The 18,766-nt window shown below is 40.2% G+C and overlaps 1 protein-coding gene across 2 annotated transcripts in view; it reads right to left on the bottom strand.

Annotated features, from left to right (window-relative positions):
- DOCK1 (dedicator of cytokinesis 1) overlaps window positions 1–18,766 on the bottom strand; it is a 495,561-nt gene that overhangs the window by 184,443 nt on the left and 292,352 nt on the right. The gene's annotated exons all lie outside the window — the stretch shown is intronic.

Below are 18,766 nucleotides of genomic sequence, written 5' to 3'. Positions count from 1 at the left end.
TCATGGCGAAGGACATCTTAAAAGCCTTCCTTGCTTTTCTATATTTGTCCCTAAATTAAGGACATTTTAAGAAACACAGGACATACACTTTTTCCCATTAAACCAGTAAGAGTCTGGTCCAATTACAGGATGAGACATACTTTGAGACATATCCCCAATTTTGGCCTATTCCATGAGTTCCCAAACTGCCTTCTTTTACAAACCCTACTCTTATCTTACAAGCAGTATATTCGAATACGTCCATGTCCTCTATATTATTCTGGAACACACTCTCTACCATGAAATGTTACAGTCCAATATTTTTCCCGACCTATTTTATTTCTACAGCGTACGTGTGTGCTTCCAAATGAGTCCTCAAAGGGTGCGTTATGCAAATTGAACAAATACAAGAATGACAATGTGGTCCCTTTCATTTGCACAGAAATGTAAATTATGAATGATGAATTAAAAATGAATTATGAATTAAAAACTATTTGTGAATGATGATAATTGCCCAGATTTGGATTCCGAGTTGGTATTCAGAGAAAGAGTTAAAGAATGCTTGTTTTCCGCTTGAGGAATGATTTATAAAATGGCACAATGTCTGTGAACATGAACTTTTGAGATATGTAAATATTTGGCATCCTCGTGAGCTCAGGAGAAGCTGTCTTCATATCTCTACTCTTCATGAGATGCCATCTTCCGGGGATGGGTCTTCATAATATTACATGTTGATGGACTACCTACCATGTGACAAGTGGTGTGCTGAGTCCCCGTTCAACCCCACCACTGATCCTCCTCTTGTCCCATTTTACAGGCACTGGGACAGAGGCTGAATGATCGCCCTCAATGAGTAAGTGGAAAAACTGGGTGTGAACCCAGCGTGGCAGGCCGCAAGGTGGCTGCTTAGTAGCTGAGCTGATTTCTTTCCTCTTGCCCCGATGTGCATTTTAATTCTCTTTCTGAGAAATCTGAGGATGCTGCTTATGGCTAACGTGAGGTGGAGACTCACTTTCCTGCACTTTTGCAGGCATCAGAGAAAGTTGCAGGAGAGTGAGAAGAGGCCACCACAGACAGGGCCCCAGTCCCCTCCCTAACACAGTTTTCTGTAGTTGGTCTCCTTCTCAGGAGACAAGAAGTTTCCTAAGGCAAGAAGAGCCTATATCGGCCAAGACGCACCGGCAGGGGCTCGAGTGAATTTTCTACAGGTTCGAATTTTCTACAGGTCTAAAAGATGGGGCTTCCACATTAGAATCGCCCAAATCACAAAGCCAGCTATGTTTATTAGATGCAGGAAAGCTATGTACTTAACTTAAAACATCAAGTAGAAAGAAAGAAAAGCAAGACCCCAGAGCAGCTTCGAGAATGACAACAGGGGGAGCGCAGAGTAGCACAGATGAGAAAAGCAGCGCATAAGGAGTCTGGGCAGATACTCAAACAGGTGACATGGAGATACTCAATTTAGGGAGCAGATTGGCACGTAATGCTGCAAACTTCATGCAAGGCCAAGGCTGGGGCCGCTGGCATGATGTAGAAAATGAAGAAGTCGAGAATATAGCAATTTCTACAAAGCTAATCCTGGGAATATGCAAATAGCCAGTCGGGAAGACTTCAAGTTGGAGAGAATGTCACAGGGAAGGAAAGCCAATGGGCTCTTATTCTACAGGGATGAGGACTAAAAGGGAGTATGCCCCGGGAGGGGGACAGAGGCAGGGCACTGCCATGAGTCAGGAGTCAAAAGGCTCGGGGTTACCAATGTGCTATTTACTTTACCTACAGAAATGTTCAAGAACATTTGTATTGTGCAGACTTTCTTTCTTAGAGGAAGCAAATCTTTGCTATTTTACTGCTCTTTACTACATTAAAGCTTTGGACCCCTATCGAAATGGGGTAATACACCTGTTGAAATCCACAGAAATGCTTCCCCTTTTCTTTGGAATGGAGTCCCATGAATGGGGTACCCGTATTTCCAGAAGGAAGGGATGTGATGACCGTGAAGCTTTACTGTTCTCAAGAACCCGAAAGAACTCCATACAGCAGACTGGGGGGGTGGGGGTGGGGTGGGGGGTGGGGGGGGGGTTCTGGGGGCAGACACAGTGGGTCGTTATAGAAGCTGTACTTGAAACCAGTCATACGCAAGAAGTAGACATGGGGGATAACTATGGAAAGAAAATTTTTATTCTGCAAGCTCAAAAGAAAATTACTATTCTGTGCTTTTTAATTGATTTATTTGAAATGCATTTAGAAGTTCTATGAAGCTTTTGCTTTTGAACAATGGGTGGGGTGGCAGGTACGCTGGTGGTAATTGTGCAGAACTCGTCCTGAAACCCGAGCATGGGGACCAAGCTCCAGCCCCAGCGGCTGAGTAAAAACAAGCAAATAAATGAAAATAAGACATATTCCTTAGACTTCAAAGCAATGCAAAACGGGGGCAGAGAAGTCAGCATACAGTTGCAGAAAACTTAAAAATCAGGACACAGAATGCCTAATAAACAAAAAAAAAAAAAGAAGTGAACTTCATTAGCAATCACAGATGAAAATGATATACCATTATTTGCCTGCCAAAATAGCAAAGGAGTATTTAAGTGAGGATAATGTTAGCAAGGGTGCAGGGGATGAGCACTCTTACACGCTGCTGGTGGGAGCATAAATTGCTATAACCTTTTTAAAAAGCGATTTGGCAGTAGGCTTGCAAAGTCTGAGAAAAAACACTCATCTCCTCGGTGATTCCATTGCTAACAATCCACCGAAGGAAGTTCATTCAAAATACAAAATTCTGATGTCTAAAGATGTCTGTCGCATTGCTGAAAACATCTGCATGTTGAACCACAAGAAACTGTGTAAATAATGCGATGTTTTGGAGGACTGCGGGATAAGATACAGGATGCCCAGTTCAGTTTGAATCTCAGATGAACAACAAAGAGTAAGCATGTCCCAAACATTGCCCTGCAAAAATATTGCATGTGACATCCATACGCTAGCACATCCATTTACTGTTTAGCCAAAGCTCAGGTTGAACCAGGTACCCTGCACCACTGCTTGCTGAATCAGGCAACCATCCCGGAGTGTGATCATGAAATGTTATGCAACCACTAAAACATTAAACATTACCTATTCAAATATTAACTATTTTAATAACATGAGAAAATGCTTGAGGAACAAACATGGAGATAATTACATGTCTCTATTTCAGCAATATAAAGACTATAGCACTGGAAAGGAAAAAAAAGATGTAAATAAAAAGAAGGAACAATAAGGATAAGAAAGAAGAAAAAACATACTCATTAGGGGTGGGAGAACTGAACTAGATTACTTTTGTAAACTGAACATATATTAATATTGTAGAAGATGGTCCTGAGAGAAAAGGAGATCTTTTGGTAGCAGGGACCAACCCCCCTGTGCTGGACTTCCAGGTTTCCTGTTCCCCTATCCTCAAAAATCTCATCCACGGGCCACTCTGTCCATGTAGACGTGGTTACTGCTCTGTACCCCTCCTCAAGTCCTGTACTTCACTGGCCTCTGAACCTCGTAGAACCACCCTCCATGTTCCAGGGTTAAATCTGCTTGAGCTTCCAAGGTACTGGGCAGGTGGACAGATAGGAGAGGGGAAAAGGCAGAATGGTAGGCAAGGAGAACCAACAAGAGGGAGAACCAAGGGGCAGAATGAGGCACTGGTGGTGGACAAGGTATTCTCTGAAAAAGGAAAATGCACGTAGGATATAAAGGCAAAAGATTACTCTAAAAGGATAGATATTGGAGAATGGTAATTGAGTTGAACACCTACCTTTTAAACAGTATCATTCTCAGCTTTGCTGAGTGTAAGGTCTAAGGGTGAGTACGTGAATGAGAAGGAACAACCCCAAGGATTTTGGTGCCTGGTCCTGAGGAGTTCTGAGGGTGTGCCTCCTTTATGTAATAAAGACGGACAAAGCCATGACCCGAAGGAGGTGTATGAAATTGCTCTTGGTAGGTCTATCAGAGATAAAAATGGTTCATATGACCCTAGAGCTCACACTCTGCATGCAGCACATCTCTTCTCTCTAGGACACATGGCATAGGGAGAAATTTTAGCTCTCTTCGACGTGCTCTAAGTTGCAAGGGATGGGGGCAGCTCCAAACCACAGAAGCTGTGGAAGCTGTGAACAGTGACCCAGGAGCACCAAGTCCAGACGGCAGGCTCCTGGTAGGAATGACGCAAGAATTCCTTTTAAATCTGGGATTACACTTCATGACTTCCACAGATGACTTGTAAAAATTTTAAACATGTTTTCACCAAGTTTAAGTACTTTGAAGAGAAACTCGCAGTTAGAAGGTTAAGTTTCAAATATGGTGATGAAAACAATCCTCATAATCATCACTAAAGGCTAAAAAAAAGGGACCTTCCAGTGACAGGTGTGATATACTGCTCAGCGGCACTGTGCGAGAATTGTGGTGAAGGTGGGAAGATGGATGACTTGGTGAATTTGGAATTGATTTTCATTTTGGGGGGCATTCAAGCCAAAGAACTGATGCTGTAAAGCAACGTTAGGAGCACCAGAATGTAGGAAAAGGAAGTAACTGAAAACAGCGTCTTCCATTGCAAAGGTAGGCAAGACCTAAATGGAGGAGTTCTTGGTGCAGTTAAGGTGAAAGCTCTAGGGCTCATGAAGGCTTTCTGTTTTCAAAAGGGAAAGCCACAAGCAAAATGTGTAAGGGTTCTATTTGCTATGAGGAAACTTAAGAAAATAGGGAGTCCAGAAAGTACTGCAAAACGTTCACTGTCCCAAAAGATTCCTCCAAAGTCTCTGGAGAAATATTTGTGAACATATACCTAGGGGCTTCTGCATGATGAATGAAAAATAATCCAAAACATGCCCAACCTGTTTCCTCACATAAAGCTGACAATACAGAACATCTTTTAATTCACAAAGCCATAAGGACAAAGAGAATGAGGAGAGGACACAACTGAAGACAAGGATTCTGGAAGCTGATAAGGGAAGCATGAATGGTTACTGAGTGTCTTGAACACAAGAAGAGGGTGACAATTTAAAAGCAACCTGCTGATTCCAGGCACAGAATCCTAGGAAGACACAGAAAGCAAGGCTCCATCGTGAGGGGGAAATCAAGAACACCGATGTGTTTAACATGTGGCCTATTTGCCCACTCCCAGCCAGTCCACTGAGGGGATGCTCCCACTCATTCCCAGGCAGGGGACCACTTGGTTTATACTCTGCCTGGAGGGGACAGTAGATGCCTGACAAAGTAGAAGAGAAAGAGGGGCAGGAGCCACCTGGCTGAAAGTATCTAGCGATAAGCAACCAAACACTATAACCACTCCACTCTCTGGTCTGCCCAACTCCCAGCATATTCGCAAGAAGGTTTAACCTAACCCCCCTTCCAGCAATTTTAACCCCATGTCAAACTGGAACAAGGGACCAGAAGAATCCTCTTTGGGAAAACTGAGCAGCCCAAGGGAGCATACGCACTGTCTGGCCACAGAGGTTCAGCCCACGCAGGCTCGCCACACCTCCCAACTCTGTGCACACATGGGAAACAGTCTGATCAAGACTGAACAGCCTCATGAGGAAAGAAAACAACTGGGGATATAAAAGAGAACTCAAAGATCTACAATAATTGTCCTCAAGTAGATAGGAGATCACATCCATAAAATAAGAACATAATGTTAAAAAAAGGAACAAAGAAAGCATTCTGGAATATTCAAACTATGTTAGCAGAAATAAACATTTCAATAGAAGCGTGGGAAGGTAAAATTAACAAAATCCTCCAGAAAGTGGAACACACACACACAAAGTAGAAACATCAGACAACCATTCAAGAGATTCAATATTTGGGGTGCATGCGTGGCTCAATCAGTTGGATATCTGACTCTTGATTTTGGCCCAAATCATGTGATCTCAGGGTCATGGGGTTGAGCCCCACCTGGGGCTCTGCATCAGTGCAGAGTCAGCTTGTCTCTCTTCCTCTATTCCTGCCCCTCCCACTTTCTCTTTCCCTCTCAAAAAAATAAATAAAATCGTTAAAATAAAAAACAAAAAACATTCATATCTGATAGACAAAGACTCCAGAAAGAAAGAACACAGAAAAAGGAGAGCAAAGGCTGTTTTTCTAAAAGGACAGAACATGGGGATCCCTGGGTGGCGCAGCGGCTTGGCGCCTGTCTTTGGCCCAGGGCGTGATCCTGGAGACCCGGGATCGAGTCCCACGTCGGGCTCCCGGTGCATGGAGTCTGCTTCTCCCTCTGCCTGTGTCTCTGTCTCTCTCTCTCTGTGTGACTATCATAAATAAATAAAAATTTAAAAAATAAAAAAATTAAAAAAAATAAAAGGACAGAACATCCACATAAAAACTATTAGAATAAAGGAGTTCAGCTGATAGCAGGATATAGGATCAAAATACAAAAATCAACTGCTTTTCTACAGACTGGCAATGAACACTCCAAAAAATGAAATTCAGAAAATAACTCTATTTACAAAAACATCAAAAAAACTAATTATTTGATGGAAATATACCCCATGTTCATGGATTGGAAGACTTAATATTGCTTGATGACAGCATCCCCCAAATTAATCTACAGAAGCTATGCAATTCCTATCAAAATCCGAGCCAGCAGCTTTGTAGAAATTGACAAGCCAATCACAAAAAACCCTAAACTGCATAATTCCATTGCTGAAAAATATCCAGAATAGGCAAACTTATTTTTTTTTAATTTTTATTTATTTATGATAGTCACAGAGAGAGAGAGAGAGGCAGAGACATAGGCAGAGGGGGAAGCAGGCTCCATGCACCAGGAGCCTGATGTGGGATTCGATCCTGGGTCTCCAGGATCGTGCCCTGGGCCAAAGGCAGGCGCCAAACCGCTGCGCCACCCAGGGATCCCAGAATAGGCAAACTTATAAAGGCAGAAAGTAGATTAGTGATTGGCAAGAGCTGGAGGTGGGGTTAATGGGGAGTCGATGGCTCACAGATACAGATTTCTATTGGGGATGATGACAATATTCTAAAACTGATGATGGTAGTAGTTAACTCTGTGATTATACTGAACACTTAAATTGTTCACTTAAAACTGATGAATTTTAGAGTATGTGAATTATATCTCAATAAAGCCATCAGAAACTTTTAAAAATAGAAAATAATTAAATGATATTAATTTTTCTCAAATGGCATGCACTAGGTGTCAAGCATGACCAAGACTCATCATCATGAGATTTCACAACACTAGGGATAAAAAAAACAATGATTCTAAAACATTAAAGAGAAAAAGAAAGCAAAGAGTCACAGAGTACACTGGGAATTGCTAATGGAGAGGATGGGGTGGGTCAGGACAGCCAATTTTCAGGACAAGTAAACTATTTACCCTTATCAGCCAAGTAACTGTACTACTAAGACGTCAAATAATAGTGATATACTTAGAAAAACACCTCCAAATTCTATCATCCTTGTGAAGTTGTTCTTTCTCCTCAGATTTTTTGCAAGAGATGGATGACAGTTCTTCCCCTTTGCTTTCATGTCCTCACTGATGACTTCTCATGTCATATAAAATATCTTAACCCTTTTATGAGAGGAGATGAGCTATAAAGAAGAAATGAACATTGAAAATGCAGGCAGAACAATGTTGTAAAGTGAAAGAAAAAGTGTGCCACGCAAAATACATCAGGAGACATAAGTCACTGCTGGCCCTGTGTAAAGGTATTTCATGTGTTGTTAATTAAATATTTGATGAAGCAGAGCCACCTGGGTGGCTCAGTAGTAGAGCGTCTGCCTTCGGCCCAGGGTGGGTGTGATCCCAGGGTCCCAGGATCGAGTCCCGCTCGGGCTCCCTGTGTGGAGCCTGCTTCTCTCTCTGCCTATGTCTCTGCCTCTCTGTCTGTTTCTCTCATGAATAAATAAATAAAATCTTTTAAAAAAAATGATGAAGCATAAGATATAATGGATACAATTGAAAGAATGAATCAAGTACTATTGTTAAAACTATAGTTCTCAGAAAAATGAGTATTTGCTCACATCATTTGAACTTAGTACATTTTCTCAGAAATATGATCCATGGTAAAACTGAGGGCCGTGCTGTGTTCCCTTTTCTCATTTCAAGATAAATTTAGTCCCACAAAGCTTTTATCTAATGCATGGGGGTCTTTTTATTCATTTAGTTTCCAAAATATTGCAATTCCTTATTTTAGAAAGGACCATAAAGTGAGTATTTTGTAAAAAGGAACCACACAAAATTAAAAATAGTATGGTTGAGAAGCTACACTAATGTCATCTATTAGCTTTTTTTCAACTCCTAGCAACAAAATTACACCTGTACCTTAAATTTAAATTGAGTGCCTGGTTGAGTTCATAGAGGACTAGTATTTCATATTATCACAGACACTATAAGGGAAGAAATCTAATTTTAAAAACAAAATCAATTTCAATTTTACAGTGGCAGTAATTGTAGGAAGACATTTATAGAGGCCAAATATACCAAAAGGGACTATCTGGATCTTAAGTTACCCATAACAATTATCTGCTACTTATTCAATACAATAAATTAAACACATGCATTTGTTATAGAGAATAAAAATAAATCACAATAAAATTTTACATGTCCAATTATACTTTATGGTTTAATGAGGAATATATACTTTATATACAACTCCTTAATATAATCTATTTATTGCTAACACAAGTCAGAGAGTAAAGCAGAAAATTTTATATTTATTTTCATAAACTCAGTAAATCAAATAATATTAAAGCCTTAGAGGGCTTAGGATTTTCCAAATCTTCTCCCATGATATATAGCATCTGTAAACTGTGGTAGAAACAAGAATAATTCAGTCATAATAAAATTTTACCATTGAAGGGAGGATCAATATGCCTACATATTTTTTTAAATTGACTTCTGTCCATAAAGAATGCTATCACCATCATAGTTACAGATTACAGTTGAAACTTTCTTGTATAAAATGAAATTCCTCTATATGAATCATAAAGGATATTATCCTCAATATTATTTATATTGGTTGGATGTGTAGGTAAGGAGGAAAGTATGTCACATGCCAAGTGTTACCCAAAAGAAAGCTCATGAATCGTAAGAAAGATAAAACATTTTGAAATATGAGATTATTATATAATAGAAACAGACAATCTCAGTCATAAGATATTATTTCTTAAGAAATACTTATACATAAATATATACATATGTCATGAGCAGATACATGCTCAAACACCACACACCAAGATACAGCACTGATAACTGATCCCTTTATGACTCCATAAGCCCCTAATGGAATATTGAAGCTAAATGCTCTTGGTGTTATTTTCAAAATCTGCTGCTATGGGAAAGTGTGACTAAATCTGGGGGAACCCAAGAGAAATTTTGCAGAGGAATGTACCTGTCTAGCAGGTGCGTAAAGGGGGAATATGGCAAGCAGGAAACACATCCCATTGGGGCTCCATCCAGATCCCTTACCACAGTCCTGAGGAAATCCAAGGTTCCATAGATTCTCAAAAAATAGGGCCACTCGGAATACACCAAAAGAAATTGAGGGAATAAGGCCAAAATGATGAGAAGATTCAAAATGGCACAAAATATTAACAAGTACAATGCTCAACAAATTAAAGAGTGGGCAGGTGTTGACAGCATGGTGCTCCTGGAGGGGGTCTGGTGGCACTAAATAGAGCCCTGCCCAAATTGGCACACACAGAACCAGAGACAACCCTCTGCCAGACCAGTAGAACCCGACGAAGTCAAAAGGACACAGAGGATGCTTGTGGAGGAGGCTCCCCTGGCCACAAGTGGGGCAAACAGGACATCTAAGTATCAAAAAGAATAAAAAGAGTGAAGGATTATTAGTAGTGAATTTTTAAAAATTATGAATCTACATTGACATACTGACATACAAGTGAGGGGAGTTGGGGAAGAGAAGTAAAGGCAAAGCTCTTTCTTATAGAAGACTAAAAAATGTAGATGGAATTGAGGAGTTCAAAAATTGTCACTTTCAAACCTAAAAGGACTAGTTGATTCCAGCCAAGGTCCTCCATGGATACGGAAACCAGCAGGTCAAGGTCATTGAAAAGGGAGATATTCATTCAACTTGAAAGTACTCTCTCCCGCCCGCAAATTCTTCTCTCCTCCTACTATGATGGCAGGCACCAAGGACACATGATCAACTAGGTAGTGTTTTGTGCCAAAAACATTGCTCATGAGGAAATGCAAAGACTGATCCAGGAATGGGACATTTAACAAGACAATTGACCTGGGTCTTCAAAAACATCAATGAGGAAATTTCATTTGGGTCATGTATTATATTATATTAGGGGATCATTGTTAATTTCTAGAGATGTCAAAATCTTATTAACTATGTAGCAGGATTATTTTTAGGAGATACATGAAACAATTAGGGGATGATGTGCCATGATGCCTGTGGTGAACTTCTGGTCTGGTCAAAAACAAGTTTATATTACACACATATTTTACAACTCTAACAAAATGGAGGAAGGGCAGAGATAATGCATTTGGACAAAGTGTCCATAAAGGGTGGATCTAGTTGATGAGGATATTGGTTTTTACAATAATTTTATCAAATTGCTTTATCTAAGAAAAATATCAAGTGAAAAAGCTAAGGGAATACAAAGTCTACCCACAGCCTAGTGGAGAAGAGACACATGACAACAATTAATTAAGATATGATGTTACAAATATTAGAGAAGGGAATCATTACAGACTGACAAGGGAATTCTAAGGAGGAAGTGTTTCTTTTCCAATCACAGGAACTATTACTCAATATAGTAACAGGAACACAAGCAATGATTTAGCTATTTTAAGATACACTTGGGGAGGGGTGATAGGAAGTAAAGAGCTTTAAGCAAACCAAAGTCAGGAATATTCACTCAGGAAAATGTTTGAGGAGCTGAAGTATCAATAAATGGGGGTGTATTGCTTTTGCATGTACAGCTCCACCATATGCATTCTTCTTAAATGCAGGAATGGCTAATTGATTTGGAGGATGCACTGCACATATGTATTCTGCTCTTAACAAAATACCCTACAGTGAAAGCAAAAGCAAAGAACAGAAATATTCATTTTCTCTACCAAATATGGATCTTCACATCACTCACACTCCTTTGGAGATTTTACAATACCGTTCTCTTTATGGTAGAAGATACATGGTTGTGTAGCAGAAAATTTGTTCAGGAGTAAATGTTCCAGAGGCAGACATTTTGGAATAATTACCTGACCGAGATCAAGAAGGCTGTGTGAAGCAGGGTGTTTCACCTCTCTTAGCCTTGATTTAATCATCTGTACAATGGCAACAATGATTTTAAAATCTGGGATTTTTAAATTTAAGTCTTTTGACTTAAAATTAACTAACTTTAAATTAAAAAGTTTAAATTGGGGGGGATCCCTGGGTGGATCAGCGGTTTAACGCCTGCCTTCGGCTCAGGGCGTGATCCTGGAGTCCCGGGATCGAGTCCCACCTCGGGCTCCCTGCATGAAGCCTGCTTCTCCCTCTGCCTGTGTCTCTGCCTCTCTCTCTCTCTCTCTCTCTGTGTGTGTGTGTCTCATGAATAAATAAATAAAATCTTTAAAAAAAAAGTTTAAATTGGTCATATACGTAAGGTGTAAGTTGGAAGACTTAAATTGGTCATATACATGAGGATATTAGCACAGCCATTGGCTACATACCGAATAACGGCTTATGGTGGCAGTGACAGTGGTGATGATGACGAGGAATAAAATACAAAAACATACACAGCTTATTTTAAAGTCACTGAGTCTGTATACTAAAACTCACAAAACATTCATGATAGAATCAAAGGAGACCTAGAAGAAAATGAAGAGATATATTCATGGTTCAGAAGAATCAACATAGCTTAGACGCCACCAGTTGAGTCACAATTACAAAATACCAGCAGGTGTTTATTGTAGAAATTAAAGATCTAATTCTAAATTTTATACAGAAGGGCAAATAACATGACAAAACCAAAGAAATATTGAACCAAGGAGGACACTACCAGATTTTAAGACCTATAAAATGACAGGTATCAAAAGAACAGGCTACTGGTGAAAGAACACATCAATGAAACAAACTGACCATACATCAGGCTCACTGATTCTCAAACCAAGTGCCAAGAAAACCCAATGAGAAAGCATAGTGTTTTCAACAAGTGGTATTTCAAACGGCACAGTGAGACACCGTAGAGCAAGGCAGGAAGAAAAGGGAGGGGAGGAGGCCCAATCCATATCCTACACCACGTACAGAAATCAACTCAAAATACATCATAGACCTAAATGCAAAAGTTAAAATAACAAAACTTCTAGAGAAAAACACAGGAGAAAACCTTCGTGAGCTTGGGCTGGGCAGATATGTCTTAAGATACAAAACACATAAAACCAAAGGAAAAAAATGGTAAGTCAGACTTCTTCAGATTAAAAACGTTTGCTCCTTGAAAGACTTTGCAAAGAGAGTAAAAAGGAAGGCTGTGGAATTGGTACAAAAGGCTTGTACCCAGAAATTATAAAAACTCCAAGAAGTCAATAATAAAAACAACCCATCCAAAAATTAGCAAAAACAAAACATAACATCAAAAAAACATTTAAATAGATATTTCAACTAAAAAGGAAACACAATTGGCCAAAACACACAAGCAAATGGGTTCGGTGTCACTTGTCAATAGGAAAATGCAAATTAAAACCATAAGAAGCTAGCACTACACACCTATTAGAAAAATGGAGTCTAAGAAAAACAAAAAACAAAAAAGATGCAGAGGAACTCAAATTCTCCTCTATTGCTGGCCTGAAGGCAAAATGATACAGCTATTCTAGAAAACACTTTGGCGGTTTCTTATACAGTTCATCATACTTACTATACAACACAACCATCCTGCTTCTAGGTATTAACCCAAGAGAAATGAAAATGGGTCCACACGAAGACATCCACACAAATGTTTATAGACAATTCTATTCATAATTCCACACAGGGAGACACACCCAATACGTCTACTATCAACGGATGAGTAAACAAACTGGTACGTCCACAGGATAGAACAGTTCCGAGCAACAAAATAGATCAATTAAATGACACATAAACATGGATAATTCTCCATTGTGGTAAGTGAAAGAAGCCAGACGCAAACATAGAGCATGAATTCATGTATAGGACATTCTGGACACGAAAACATGATAGTGACAGAAGGAGAAGGGCTCCAGAGGGGCACAAGGGACTTTTGTATGAGAATGGAAATACGCTAACCCGTGCACTTGGTCTTGATGACACAACTGTACATATATGTCAAAATGCAGAACCAAAAAAGTCTGGATGCTCCTGTATAATCTTGAAAATATTTATATAAAGAAGAAAATTTGAGAATCATAAAATTCCCTGTGATATGTAACTAATCTTGATATTATATCAAATTCTCTCTTGCTCTTATACATATAGAAAGAGACTAGTTTTAATAAAAGCAGGATCATACTTTAATTATTGTCACTTTCAAATGGCTTTGTTACTCGGCGGTGCAAGCCCTACATCATTACTCTTGTTTTTCACATTGTTCTGGAGTATCCATGCCAATTTATTCTTGCACATGAACTTTACAACCACATTATTGAGTTTGAAACAGGTCCCAATGGAATTTAAATTGAGATTCCACTGAATTTTTTAATTAATTGAGGAGGCTTGGATATTAGCCTTCTCATTTCCGCAAATACAATGTGTGTCCATTTGTTCCAAGTCTATTTTTATGCCATTCAAGAATATTTTGCGGTTTTTGTCATATGGATTATAAAAAGCTCATTAGTGTTGCTCTTATTGGGAGGGGTGCCTGCTTCAAAAACCTTTGACATTTTCTCTATCTTTATTTGTGTATTTGGGAGATGACTGAATTTAATGCATGTGTTTTGTGATTAAACTTACAGAATTCAGTTATTCCTCCCAACAGTGGTTGTTATGGTGGGGGGGGACCTCTAAAACCAAATATCTATCAATAATTTTGTGCTATCCCTTGTGATTGTGGTCCTTGTTTTCTTATTCCTGTTTCTAGACTTTAATGACCCAGTCCATCCCTACCAAGACAACATCAAGTTGTATTAGTAACTGCTGGGATCTTTGATTTTTTAGATATTTTAATTAGCATGCCTTTAGGGTCTGATCTTTTTATTTCTATTTTTCTACTGACAAATAACATGGTGTAAGGTCAAGATGCAAGATGTGTTGATTTGATACATTATACGCTTCTTGCAACATGATCACCATCATACCATGAGGAACACCTCTAACAGGTGAGAACGTTTAAGATCTAGTCTCATGGATATTAATTGACGACAGACCTGTGTATCATCATATTCCTAACTTAGAAATCACCTGCAACAAAATATGTGAGGCTAAACAAATATGGTTATGGATTTTACCATAATAGAAGAGTTTTATCATGGCAGAGAGACTGGATCAGCAATACAATTAAGCATAGGGGAAGGGAGGGAAAAATAAAACAAGGCATAATCAGAGAGGGAGACAAACCATAAGAGACATGGACTCTAGGGAACAAACTCTAGGGCTGCTGGAGGGGAGGTGGGGGGATGGGGTAACTGGGTGACAAGCATGAAGGAGGGCATGAGATGGAATGAGCACTGCGTGTTATAGGCAACTGATGAATCACTCAACTTTACCTCTGAAACTTATAATATACTATATGTTAATTAACTGAATTTAAATAAAAAATAAAAACAATTTAAAAATTAAGCATCAAGAAAAGCACATAGGTATGCTGGTAAATTCTTACTAATGGGTAAAAATGGGATTTCCTGGGACTCATAAATATGTAAGGACAAGCTATATAATAAAACAGAACTTAGAACAGCCACACTTTTCACAAATCTCATTTCCTAGGAGGGTAACGGAGTCATGTTATTAATTCATTCATTTAATAGGCATTCACAGAGGGCTGCTGTACGTGCAGCGCAATCTGGAGCCCGCACGAAGCTCACATTCTACTGGACAGAGTATGTTGAGAGGGAGCCTACTGGAAGTGAAATTTAAACATCAGCTTCACCTGTCAGAGCTGAGGTCAGCTAGCACGTGAAGGAAACCCTCTGGTGACATCACGCACGTGGCAAGTACACGCTGCAGATGTCATCATGTCAAATTTTGTAAAGATAAAACAAAAAACCTCCTCGGACATCGACTTGGAGAAAACATTCAAGGGGAGATCAGCTAAAATCTGTAGCAATTACCCAGAGTTAAGGAAACATTTTTCATATCTCCTATTTATTTCCACACAGACATAATGAGAATACTAGAAGAACCCATTACACAGACATAATGAGAATACTAGAAGAACCCATTCCACTAATCTGATTAAAATTTAGAGCCGCATTTTATAATTACCAAATTACTTAGCTTTGATCATAACAGTGACCGTCATAATTTTAAATTAGGGAGTAAAAACATTAGTTTGTCGAGATTAATCTCCTTGAACAAAATTCATATATTTTTAAGATTAATGTTTTTATCTCGTGACAATCATGGGCCTTGCAGTTATTCACCACGCACATAAAATTAAAAAGAAAGCATCGCAAATCAAATTGGTTTTCCCATTACCTGAACCCAACACTCTAATCACAAGTCACATAGAGAAGATGCAAATTGGAAGTCACTTTCCAACAAATGTTCCGTCAAGATTTTTTTATTTTTTATTAATCTTGCTTAGGCAAGATCTTAACAGCATGTAGTGGAAGGTAAATCCACAAAGTGGTACGATAATGACTAATTTTAATTATTTTCCAGAATCACTACTTGTTTGCAAAATTGAGTATGTTTTCCACAAGCTAATTATCTGGCTACACAGTTAAAAGTTTGCAAAATGTAATGCTCCTAGTTTCTATCTAAAGAAACAGCATACAGGATAATGAAGCCCACTTGTTTTGAATTTAAATCAACTGCTTAGGTGTCAGGAAGAGGCAAAAAGCAGAAATCTAGGTTGATCAATTAAAAAGAAGCACAGTCAATAGGAGGCATTTGCTTGAGAGAATCACAGACCTCAAACGTGACTACATGCAAATTCCGGTAAGGAAATCACCATGATTTGTCATAAAACCATTCTGACACGTAAAAAGCAAAACTGCAGTATTAATGTGGACCAAGGTAAAGGTATGGCCCTGGGAGGCCGCCCTTGAGTTGCTGCACACTGCCCCCCAACTCCAGCTCTGCTTCTGTTGCAGGCTGAATTGTCGCCCCCCAAATTCTTATGTTGAAGTCCTAACCTTCAGCACCTGAGAACAGGACTGTATTTGGAGAGAGGGCCTTAGAAGAGGTAATTAAGGTTAAATGAGGTCATGGCCAGGGGTGGGTGGCAGTTGATCCAGTAAGTCATTATAAGAAGAGAAGATACACAGAGACATGTGCAGAGGAGGGAACGTACAAAGACGCCGCAAGCCAAGGAGGGAGCCCTTAGAAGACAGCAGTGCTGCCGAAAGCCTTGATCTAGGATTGCTGGGTTTCCTCCAGAACTGTGGGGAAACGAATTTCTGTAGGTTAGGCCACCCACTCTGCGGTGTTCTGTTTTGGCAGAGCTAGCAACCTCCCTCCCTGCCCCAGTCACACTTCCACGGGGTCCTAGAACCTTGCCTAGCTCCCTCCCTGCAGACTGCCTGCCTTTGCCCCCTGAAAGAGGCTGAAGACCACCTGACTCCCTCCCTCCCCTTCCTTGAGCTTGGCTTCAAGGCCTCCTTTTCTTCCTCCCCCCTTTTTCTTCTTTTTTAAACTATATTTTAATTTTTTTATTTTTAATTTTTTAACTTTATTAAATTCCATTTGCCAGCATATAGTATAACACCCCATGCTCATCTCATCATGTACCCTCCTTAACGCCCATCACGCAGTCACCCTATCTCCCACCCACCTCCCCTTCTGCAACTCTTTGTTTCCCAGAGTTAGGAGTCTCTTATGGTCTGTCTTCCTCTCTAAATTTCCCCACTCAGTTCCCCTCCTTTCCCTTATGGTCCCTTTCACTATTTCTTATATTCCACATAAGAGTGAAGCCATAGGACAATTGACTTTCCCTGGCTCATTTATTTCACTCAGCATCATACCCTCCAGTTCCATCCACATCCATGGAAATGGTAGTATCTTATGATAGAGTGTGTCATCCTTTCTGATGGCTGAGTAAGATTCCATTGTATATACACCACATCTTCTTTATCCTGTCAGCTGTCGAAGGACTCCGTGGCTCCTTCCACAGTTTGGCTGTTGTGGATGTTGCTGCTGTGAACATTAGGGTGCAGGTGTCCCCACATTTCACTCCATCTGCATCTTTGGGGTAAACACCCAGTAGTGCAATTACTGGGTCATAAGGTAGCTCTATTTTAACTTCCTGAGGAACCGCCACACAGTTTTCCAGAGTGGTTGCACCAGCTTGCATTCCCACCAACAGCGCAAGAGGGTTCCCCTTTCTCCACATCCTCCCCAACATTTGTTGTTTCCTGTCTTGTTAATTTTAGCCATTCTTGCCCTAAGACCTCCTTCTCTAAGAGCTAAGCCTACAGCATCCCATTTCAAGTTGTAGCCTGGCTCTGCACCAGGACACCTGACCCTGCACCCTGCCTTCTTCGGGAACAATACAGGATCCACCCACTTATGATCATCCTCATCTATCAGCTCTGCTCCTTAGAATATGAACTCCACAAGGACAGAGATCTTTGGCTACCAACAACAGACCTCTCTCATTTCTAGAAAAGAACTATGAATCCATGTATGAATTCAGCTGTCATTTTTTAAGAAATAATGTTTAAAGTCAGAGAAAAGGACAAGGCCTAACAGAAACAAGTAGAAGGGAAAATTGTTCCATCTAGCAAAGGCCATGACTTGAAATAAGGAGAGACTGATTTTACCAGTGGAGAGGAGAATGTACTCCTGATGAAGTTACTCACTGCTTTTCCAATCCTTTTAAAGATCCCTAAACCAGGACACCTGGGGGGCTCAGTCAGTTAAGCATCTGCCTTCGGCTCAAGTCATGATCATGGGGTCCTGGGATCCAGCCCCATGTTGGGCTCCCTGCTCAGCACAGAGTCTGCTTCTCCCTCTACATGCTGCTCTGCCTGCTTATGCTGTCAAATAAATAAAAATCTTTAAAAAAAAAAAAAAAAAAACAAAAGAAAGATCCCTAAACCGATAGCTAATGTGTACCATTCTGAAGAAATTCACGCACCAAAGCAATTTTTACAATAAGCTCGAAATGCATGTTCTGAGACAACGGTGCCAGCAGTCTGCACTGAAGCTGGCCCTGAATTCACGATCCCAACACATCTCCGTGCTGGGGTTTGCTAGAATCCACCTTGGAGCCACACGTATTCACAGGTGTTCTCTTTCCTCTCAAGTGTGCTCTCTCTCTTGTCATTTTACCATTTTCAAAGCAAATTAAACAATGCCCAGGGAAAAGGAATTGCCGGATGAGTCTTGGAGAAAACTGGCCGCTCACTGAATAGAAATTGCATTAATAACGACAATCCGATGTGCTGGAGAATTTGTGCAATTTTGTACGTACGGCAAACGCACTGGGCTCCGCTGTAAGACAAAAGCACGGTCTGCGAGTCTATTTACCAGGCAGTAACGAGGTTCTGCTCCAGCATCCAAGTACAGCCTGTGGCTTCTCTCCCAGCAGAGCTTCCCCTCTGGGCCCAGCCACATCAGATCATTATAAGCCTCCATCAAAACATGCGGCAAAGGCTAAGACCAAAGGGAGTGCGCTGGTGCCCACCCAGCCAACACAATGCAGGCCTGTAATCCAGGAAACATGAAGAAGCAGAAAACCT

This window comes from Vulpes vulpes, chromosome 15 (genome assembly GCF_048418805.1).
Source record: "Vulpes vulpes isolate BD-2025 chromosome 15, VulVul3, whole genome shotgun sequence".
Classification (NCBI taxonomy): Eukaryota; Metazoa; Chordata; class Mammalia; order Carnivora; family Canidae; genus Vulpes; species Vulpes vulpes.
Note: the sequence above shows the minus strand (reverse complement) of the source record. Positions and strands in the feature narration are given on the sequence as shown.